We start from the raw sequence: 9,035 nt of genomic DNA on the forward strand, positions 1-9,035 counted from the left end.
GAATGCCAGGTCCCCAGCTGCTCAGAAGGCAGGAGTAGAGTCTTCTCTGGACTCCAGTATAAACTGGACATGGAAATGGATTTGAACCAGGTGAGCTGTCCAGTGTGGAAGCAGACATCATAATGGGCCAATAATTAAATTATTCATATGTAAATCAGCTTCTACTATGTTGGAGCCCATTTTCAGGTTCCTCTTATCTTTAGCCAGCAGGTACACATAGAGGATGATTAGGGCCACGGGCCTGGGTGCAGGTGTCTGAAATGGTCTGCCCTTGGCTGTGCTAGGGAGGAGGTCTTTTAATCCACCTCCTTGGCGTCTCTATAAATACCCTGGGGCAGAGACAGGGACCACTGGAAAAGGTTCCAGGCCCTTCGAAGGCTCTCCTTTATTTTCTATCTGTTTATCTTCACACTATAAATCCTTCTATCTAATATTTCCTGCTGCTCACACTCAAGAAAACTCTGGGGAGCTGTGGGGTTGGTGGGTAAATGCCCCAAAGAATGGCGCCATGAACAGGGACTAAAGAAAAAAAAAGGGGACTGAAAAAAGAAGGAAAAAAAGGGGACTAAAGGAAAAAAGGAGGACTAAAGTCAAATGAACAGGGACTAAAACAAAGTAATAGGGACTAAAGAAACGGAAAATAAGAGTTTTATAGAGTTTTTGGCAAAAGGATAAAACCCCTGCCCCTCAATATATATTCCATAATCCTGGCATGCCACTTTCCACTGGCTGTTTCCCCCCTTTAATGCCCGTTTGGTGGAGGCTGAGATGATGTGATGAGAAAGCCAGAGTCCCACCTCCAGGTCTTCGACTCAGGTAAGGGTGTGGGTGACCCCACTGAGAGCTGAACACCCCTCATTGTGGGGAGACCCAACTATCCCAGAAGGTTGCAAGGTCTTTCTTAGCAATTTGAAATTGGTCCATGTCTTATGAATTAGAAACTGGGGTGATGCTCAGGAGATCCATATGATCCTGGGCCCCAAGTGTAACCCCAAATCTGTGGATTCATGGATAACATTCTTCATGTTTCTGAGAAGATTCCCATTTCTAAACTGATTCATTAGGGTTCACTATGCTCATCTAAGCATTTTAACAATCACAGCACCTACACCTATTTTTCTGTCTTCCTTTGTACGATTTAGTTTTATTTTTAATTGTCTGTATGTCTGTACGGACACATATGGAGGAGAGAAGTGGGTGTCTGTTTCCTTGGATATAGAGTTACAGGCTGTTGTCAGCTACCCAATTTGGGTACTAGAAACCAAATTCTGGGAGAGCAGCCAGTGCTCTTACCTGCTAAGCCATCCTTCTAGCTCTTACTTTTGGTTGATTTTTGGAGACAGGGTTTCACTATGTAGCCCTGGTTGTCTTGGAACTCACTATGTAGACCAAGCTGGCTTTGAACTAGCAGAGATTTGCCTGTCTCTGCTTCCCAAGTGATGTAATTATAGACATGAACCACAATACTCAGCCTCTATTATTCATTCTTAAAGTTTTCCAGTGATGTCTAACAAAATTGCTGGTCACACATCTGGACAATCCAAAGCTATGTGGTTCTTTCTTAATTTCACCCCTCACCGGCCAACATTGTTCACATTTGACACTCTGCAAATTTCTAAAAGCAGAGTTGTTAACATTATAGACAGGTTCCAGGATATCATGGATGACAACAGAAGTTATAAAGGGCAGAACTGTCTTGCTGTAGCACTCTTATGAAGTATGGTAGCATAGCATGGTCAAGATTGAAATAAGGAGTCTGTCTGCTGGCATGTTCGCCTGGTGCCCAACTGAAGAGACTTCCAAAACCTATCTGTGGTTTAGATTTCCTTCTTAAGTGGCATTTCTGACTCATACAATTTGTATATACTTGTATCAGTAGATACTGCCAAGCAGGATTTAAGAATGATTGTTCTAGTCCATATTTCCAGGCAAGAACTCCATGTATTCCACATGCTTGCCAACCTTTGGTGCAATTCATCTAGTCCATCTATTTGTTTGTGCAGATGTTTTGGTATCTCATATTTTTAGATATGGGGGTGGCTCATGTATCCCAGGCTGATCCTGAATTTGCTAATTAGTTGAGGGTGGCCTTGAATTCCATATTCTCCTGCTGCCACAGCCCAAGTGCTAGGATTACTGGCTAGCCCCAGATAGGCTGGTCTTATGTAGTGATGAGGATTGAATCCAGAATGTCACAACTGCTAGGCAAGCACTCTATCAACTGAGCTACAACTCCAGCCCTTGTTTTGTTTGAGAGGGGGTTTGAGGATGACCATGAGTTTCTGATCATCCTGGAGCAGCCTCCCAAATGCTGACATTAAAGGCATGTGCCATTGTGCTCAGCTGCCATTAGTTTTAGTAGGTAAATCTCTAAAGTGTTATGTCCCTGTTAAGTTTAACAACCATGTGTCCTCTACCCTGTTTATTAGCCCATGTTCTCAAGAGAAACATATCCAAAGAGGACCATATAGATGTAATACCATACAGCCTTACACAACCATTAGGTAGTCATGCAATAAATAAAGGATCACCTATAGAATACTTACAGCTTAATCTCAAGAGCAAAGAACTGGAAGAGCCAATGCTCCAACTTCCAACTGAGCTGTCACGTTTTCATTCAGTTCTGAAGCCAGCAAAAGAAGATAGCTCACTCAGTTCCAGCAGTCAATTCAGCTGTCAATTCTGCTCAAGACATCAGTTGTTTAGGTGTGGTGAGTCTGAGAAGGCAAGCTATTGTGCTCAGTTCACAAATTCAAGTTTAATTTCCTCCACAAAGACACACCCAAAATAATGCTTGATTAAAAGTCTTTCATTCTGCAACCTCCAAGAGTCTGTCGTCTATCCTATGGAGTTTGCTGATTTCACACTTAGTATGCCATATATTATTTGGGTCACTTCTATACCTTTTAAATTCATATGGAATTTAGAGGCTACACTAAACTCAGTTTGGCAAAATAGGTCAAATGTGGTGATGTTTGGTCCTAAAGTCTCACTAAGAACTCACCATTCTAGCTGTCTTTCTTCTGGTGACATGGAAGCTGGTCACGTGGCTCAAGTGTCAGTAACTGACCAAGTCATCATAAAATTTCTAATCCGGATTACACATCGAAGGTTTTGCAAATAAGGGAGCATGTTGGGTAGATATTCATTTGTGAAGGGGTGATACTGTAATTTTATAAGCATTTGTGTATTATTATTTAGGATTTTTCTATTACAGAAACTTCTCACCAACTTTGCTAATCACTGGTATGCAAAGAAGGTTCAGGTAAATATGTAATTCTTTTGCAGTATTTCCTCTTTTCAAAAGAACTTGTAACTCTAGGACTCTGTGAAGTTGAGCATAAATCTTCTTTGTTTTGCATTACATTTAAGTTTCTTTAAATTTTGGACACTGAATATATGAAATATGGACACATGAAATATGATGAGTATGATAGGAAAATGAAATTTTAATTTCATATGAATTTAATCTTAAATTTAAATGGCTGTGTATAGCTAGCCAGTGCCACAGTATTGTATAGCAGCTTCTCTAGACATTTTCCCATATCTTAATTTCTTCACTTAGTAATATTCACTGAAGATCACTTATACAGTAGAGAAAATGAATCCTACTTTCTTATACCTGTGTGATAGTATAGGATGTGGATGTATCTTACATTATTCAGTGAATCTTCCCCCCATTGGTGAAGTTCGGTATTATTTTCTGTCTTCTTGTGTTATTATTTATTTTTACAAGGAAATACCTTCTGTTTATTTGTGCCTTTTGATATTTGTGCATTGTGTCTTATTGTGCCTTTTGGATAGAACCTTAGAAGAAGGGTGGCTGGTTCAGAAAGAAAAATCCTATAACTCTTAATGAGAACATTTAGCCTGGGCAGTGGTAGTACACCTTTAATCCCAGCACTCTAGAGGCAAAGGCAGAGGCAAGAGGATCTCTGTAAATTCCAGGCCAGCCTGATCTATAGAGTGAATTCCAGGATGGTCAGCGTGGCACAGTGAAACCCTATCTCAAAAAACAGGCAGAAAGAGAGATAGAGATAGAGATAGAGATAGAGATAGAGAGAGAGAGAGAGAGAGAGAGAGAGAGAGAGACTGAGAATTAGAATCACAGACTCCAGAATGCAGCAGTGAGAAGCAAATGTGAGGGAGAGGAGATGGTTCTGTGGGTAAGGTGTGTGTCATAAAAGCATGAAGACCTGAGTTCAAATCCCCAGGGTTCAGATAAAGCTACATGAGACAGTACATGCTTGTGACCCTAGCACTCCTGCAATGAGACAAGAGATGGGAACAAAACAATCCCTTCAGGAGACAGCTAATTTACAGACACAATAGCAAAGGAGACACTCACAAATGTTTTCTTGCTAGCATGCTGAGTGAAGAGATTTTTTTCACAGAGGTGTGACCAACACACCGGACAAGCGTTTCCAGGAGGAAAGGTTTAATCCTGGTTCAGTCCACCACGGAGAAGACTAATGATCAATTATGACGTGACCAGGAGTGTGGGGGGGAGAAAACATGTTCATCACATGCCTGACAAGAATCTGAGAGCTCAGGAGGATAACCCATTCCCAAAGAAGCATCCGAAGTGAACTACTTTCTGCAACCAGGCTCCAAATCTTTAGGTTGGCACAAGTTTCCTACATGGAGCCATTAGCTGGGAACAAACATTCAAAACAAGAACACCTGGGGGACAGTTCATTTCAAACCTAATACTCTACTCAGTGGGTAACCAGAGGCTTCTTCTGCCTATTCAAGAGGCTTGGTTTAGGAAAGTTCAGGGGAAATGTAATGAGAAAAATATGATCTTTTTGTGGCCATGCACCTACATTAATAAATGTATTTTTTTCTTAAAAAAGAAAGCATAAGTTATTTACAATACTATAGGACACCAATAAAATTAGTAATACAGCCCATGTGTGGAGGTCAGAGGCAATCTTTGGGAGTTGGTTCTTTCCTTTCATCAAGGCAGCAAGTGGTTTACCTGTTAAACCATGATGTCTGCCCAATAACTCATACTTTCTGAGTAGTACAAATGACATAATTTTTCCATCTTTTTTCCCCTTTGAGACAGGGTTTCTTTGTGTAGCTTTGTGCCTTTCCTGGATATCGCTCTGTAGACCAGGCTGGCCTCAAACTCACAAAGATCTGCCTCTGCCTCCTGAGTGCTGTTATTAAAGGCGTGCACCACCACTGCGGGGCGCTTTTCCAACTCTGATGAAAGTCATAAATGAATATTAATCCCTGCCTATCTGTATCCATCACCATAATAAAAGCACTGGTGATAGGAATGCTAATCATATGCAATAATATTTGTTGGTGACTTCCTTGTTATGTGACACTAAGTGATGTTATACTTTCAAAAATTTCTCACAACTTGTGAGACAGAGGGAGCTATTGCCTGACATTAAATAAATGGGAACTGATGCATGCAAGTCATGATAAGGCTAGATTTGAACACAGGCTATGCAGTTCCATAATAAATACATGTGGGTCTCTCTGACAATAAAAGTCTCCTATATTCACAGTGATAGCAAACAAAATTCCTGCAAACAGACACGTGTTTGCTTTCCCAAAACTGAGCAGAATTTTGCCAATTGTCTGCATCCCCTTTTAAGATGGTAGCCTGCAAAGGAGCAAGCGTTTTGCTTTCAAAGAAAGAGAAGGGAGAGAAGGGAAAATTGTTTGCAAACAGTGCCAGAGCTGAGGGTAAGGCTGCAGGTCACTGTTGCCATGGCAACCTGACGTCATCAAGAGGGCCCATAACTTTTTAGTTAGATGTGCAGCATCTACTAAAAACAGGATTCTGCTACTAAAAGCAGAACACGTTTTGCTTCCACAACTTGCACAGAGTTCTGCTGATAGAGTGCAACGTGGCACACTCTCTCAACTGACTGATGCCTTTGCTTATCTTAAGGAGTTTTACTTTCAGGGACGGGCAAGGGCATGGAAAAAAGGGCCATCGGGAGGTGTTTTAAGATTGTCTAACAAGCCTAGAATCGCTATTGCCCTAGAAACATGACGTCATTATGGCGACCAAAACGTCTTTTAAATGGCCTAAGTAATCTGGGTTTTCTGAGCTCGTTCTGTGGCTAAGAACATACTTTGAATTCTGTCAGTGGCCTGCGTCTCAATCTAGTTTCTCTAATAAACGTTTTCTCAGGTGGCCTCAGGGTGAAAGGTGCTTTGTTCTCAGAAACAGGAAAACATGAAGGGGGGTGGGTGGGCACACAGGCATTTCTGGTTTCACAAAGATGAGCACATCCCAGTTGCCATAGACACCCAACACTTTTTTTTTTTGTACTTTGGGCGGGTTTTGACGGGGAACAAGGGGTCCTGATTAAAGGAATGGGGTCCCTTCTGCTCTGTCTTGTGGATGCCCTGAGATGGGCATCCTTGCAAGGTAGACAGGGATCATTGATCTAAGTGGACTCGATACTGCCTTGGAACTCGCGGGCCAGGGTGGCTCAAGAGCAACAGAGATGTGGGATCAGGTCCTTAAGGGAGTGTGCTGTCCTGGACTCTTTCCATGTTGAGTAGCATTTGAGGAAGAATAAGACACGGTAGGGCTTCTGAGACTAGCTTCTCCCTTGGTAAAACTGGGCAGGGTGCAAGAGGTCACCCACAGGATCACTGGTATTTTCTGTTAACTCCAGTTTAAACAGTAGTTGTTAGCATTGCAGCAGGGCTGGAAAGGGATCCTGGTAGTCAGGAGCTAAGGAATACCACAAAGTCACCACACAGCAGAGCAGCTTACAGCCTTGCTCCAGGGAAAGGTGTTACAGTTCTGCTCAGGTCCTAGGAGTGTAACAACGGCTCTTCTAGGAAGGTTTCCCCAGTGAAAATGAACAGTTCTGCTGCACTCTGCTCTGGCTTCTGTGAAAGTTGTCACTTTTCTCTGCTTCACTGAGGAAGTTCTCACCTAAACCCCATTCCAGAGATGTATTGGGATTTCGGGTCCAGTGTATGGTTGGTTTCTTGCTCAGGGTTTCGTTAGTTTTGTGCTGAGTTAGTCAGGGGCAGAGTGAGATTCTTTGCCTTTGGTTTCAAGGCCAGGGTGTGTTTCTTTCCCTGGCTCTGGTCTCAGGGTCAGGCTGTGTTTTTATTTTAGGCTGGCCCTTTTACCCTACAGTGGTGATTCTGGTGTACACTTTGAGAGATGTTAAACTATACAGTGAATCAGTAATTTAAAAAATTATAATGCTCTATAATTTGCGTTATTAAAATTATACACAGCTATGTTGCCTCAAATAAAGAGATGGCCCTCAGTATGTTAGCATTCCTTCACAGGGCATAACATATTTGGTTGTGTAGCCTCACCACCTCTCCTAAGACCCTTTCCCAGACAAGTATAGTATTTCCATGATCATTTGGTTCAGTTCCCATAAACTTTGTCTCAAAAATAAAAGAAAAAAAAATCCAAGTATAATTAGAAGAGTTTTTGTTAGGCTGGATATTGGCTTTTTGATTTGTATTTTCTCATCCATAGTTTTTATGTTTAATTTTACCATGTTGTATATATCAATAATTCTTATTTTACTTGTCTTGCAGTAGAGTTGAGGACTGACCAAGGCCATTCAGTTTCTTAACAGACATTCACTATTAGGGTAAAAGGACCAGCCAAATAACCTACCCTGGCCCTGAAACCAGAGCCTGGAAAGGAAACCCACCCTGGTCCTGAATCCAGAGCCAGTGAAAGAAACCCACCCTGGCCCTGAATCCAGAGCAAGTGAAAGAAGCCCACCCTGGCCCTGAATCCAGAGCAAGTGAAAGAAACCCACCCTGGCCCTGAATTAAGAGCCAGTGAAAGAAACCCACCCTGGCCCTGAATCCAGAGTCAGTGAAAGAAACCACCCTATTCCCGAAACCAGAGCCAGTGGGGAAAAAAAACAAAACAAAAACAAAACAAAAAAAAAACCACAAAAAACACACGTTGGCTTCGAGACCCGAGCCAGTGAAAGAGAGACTATTCCTGAACCCAGCACCAGAGAAACACACTCTGACCCTGAAACTAGTGCCAAAGAAACATACTTTGGCACCAGAATCCGAGCCAGGGAAAGAAATTTGCCCTGGCCTCAGATTTAGAACCCCAAACCCAAAAAGGTCAAGGGAAAGAAACACACTTTGGCCCTGAAACCAGAACCAACTCTGCCAATGACCAAGTAAGCAGAAAACCAACCAATCCCTGAGCACGAGATGTAGCCAATCTGGGCTCAAGGATTGAAATCTGACCAATTCCTGCCCTGAAAACCTTCTCCCTGGAAAAACTCCGCCCCTAAGAATCCCTATATAAGCCCTGTGTCTGTTCAGTTTGCTGCGGCCCTTTTCTCTACTGCTTTCCACCCTGACTGAGACAGCCACTGTTCTGGATTCCACTGTCCCAACACGTGTCTTGAAGGAAGCTTGCGTGAGACCATCTTTCGCTGGAGCAGAGATGGAGCAGAGAGGGAGCCTGGGCTGGGGTGAGCTGAGCAGAGCAGAGAGGAGCTGAGCTGTAACACCTTCGCTGGGGAAACCTGGCTCCAGCAGAGCAGAGTTGTTACACTCCAGATGCTGCAGCAGAGCTGTAACAACCTCCCTGGAGAAAGTGTCCCCTACGGGAGCAGAGATGTTACACTGGGGAAGCCTTTCCTTGGGGCGAGGCGGTAAGCTGCCATGCTTACTGTGACCTGTGGTATTCCTGGGCTCCAGATTGCCAGGATCCCTCGCACCCCCCCTTTTTTTTGTTGGTTTTTCAACACGGGGTTTCCCTGTGTAGCTTTGCGCCTTTCCTGGAACTCGCTTTGGAGACTAGGCTGGCCTCAAACTCACAGAGATCCGCCTGGCTCTACCTCCTGAGTACTGGGATTAGAAGCGTGTGCCACCACCGCCAGGCTTCCAGGGTCTCTTTCTGTCCCAGTCACAATGCTTACACGACCACTGAGCTATACTGCCAGCTCCGTTCACGTTCTCTGCTCCCCCTCACACAGGATATCACTAGTAGAACCCCCAGATTCAGTTTACCAAATGCTGGGTTGGACATCACACTTGCTTTATCT

The sequence above is a fragment of the Onychomys torridus genome, unplaced genomic scaffold (genome assembly GCF_903995425.1).
Source record: "Onychomys torridus unplaced genomic scaffold, mOncTor1.1, whole genome shotgun sequence".
In the NCBI taxonomy this organism is placed as follows: Eukaryota; Metazoa; Chordata; class Mammalia; order Rodentia; family Cricetidae; genus Onychomys; species Onychomys torridus.